Source organism: Octopus bimaculoides, chromosome 24 (genome assembly GCF_001194135.2).
Source record: "Octopus bimaculoides isolate UCB-OBI-ISO-001 chromosome 24, ASM119413v2, whole genome shotgun sequence".
Classification (NCBI taxonomy): Eukaryota; Metazoa; Mollusca; class Cephalopoda; order Octopoda; family Octopodidae; genus Octopus; species Octopus bimaculoides.
Window position 1 is genome coordinate 28375272 of NC_069004.1, and position 1108 is coordinate 28376379.

The window sequence follows — 1108 nt, forward strand, 5'->3', positions numbered from 1 at the left end:
ACACCGTCAGGAAAAAAGAAAACAACAAAAAAAAGGAAGGAAAAAATAACCAATTCCTTCTGATTCCTCCTCCTCCTCCTCCTTCTAATGTTGTGGTTGGCTGACTCACTCCCCCCACCACCCCACCCTCCTCCCTCTATAGGGTGTATATATTTTTGGAATAAACTGACTAATGAAGAATATTTCTTGGTTGTCTATGATTTCAAGTATATGTTTGGAGAGAGAGAGAGAGAGAGAGAGAGTATAAGGTAGAGAGAGAAAGGCAGAGAGAGAGTATAAGGCAGAGAGAGAGAGAGTAAAGCACAGAGAAAGAGTGTAAGGTAGAGAGAGAAAGGTAGAAAGAGAGAGTGGGCAAGGCAGAGAGAGAGAGAGAGTATAAGGAGAGAAAGGCAGAGAGAGAGAGAAAGGCAGAGAGAGAGTGGGCAAGGCACACAGAGAGAGAGAGAATATAAGGAGAGAAAGGCAAAGAGAGAGAGAGAGAGTAAAGCACAGAGAAAGAGGGTGTAAGGCAGAGAGAGAGAGAGAGAGAGTAAAGCAGAGAAAGAGAGAATGAGACGATACGAGTGAGAGAAACGGAGATAGTGAGACTAGGAGGAGAGAGAGAGGCTGAGTGGAATAGAGAGAAACATATAATAGAAAAGGGAGAGAGAAAGAGAGAGGCAGAGATGGATGGGAGGAGTGAGGGGAAACAGAGGTAGTGTGAGAGTGAGGAGAGAGAGAAAGGAAGAGTAAGATTGAAATATAATGGAAGAGAGAGAGAAAGAAAGAGTAAAGCAAAGGGAGAGAGAGAGAGAGAAAGAAAGAGTAAAGCAAAGGGAGAGAGAGAGAGAGAGAGAGAGAGAGAGAGAAAGAACAAAGCAGAAGACAGAGATGGGCGATAAGAGTGAGGGAAAGAGAAAAGACAAGAGAGAGAGAGAGAAATAAAAAGGCAGACATGAGAGAGAGAGAGAGAGAAAGAGAGAGAGAGAGACAATAAAAGTGGAGGAAAGAGAGAGTGAGTAAGGGGGACAATTCAATGCGACTTGAAAGATTGTGTTTGCAAAAGTTGTGATTTCTACTGGAAAAAATTGAAGACACACAGCCCACCTATCCTCGTTTAAATGAATCA

The 1108-nt window shown here is 43.1% G+C and overlaps 1 protein-coding gene across 1 annotated transcript in view; it reads right to left on the reverse strand.

Moving 5' to 3' along the window:
* LOC106883065 (DNA-directed primase/polymerase protein) overlaps positions 1–1108 on the reverse strand; it is an 86121-nt gene that overhangs the window by 21887 nt on the left and 63126 nt on the right. The gene's annotated exons all lie outside the window — the stretch shown is intronic.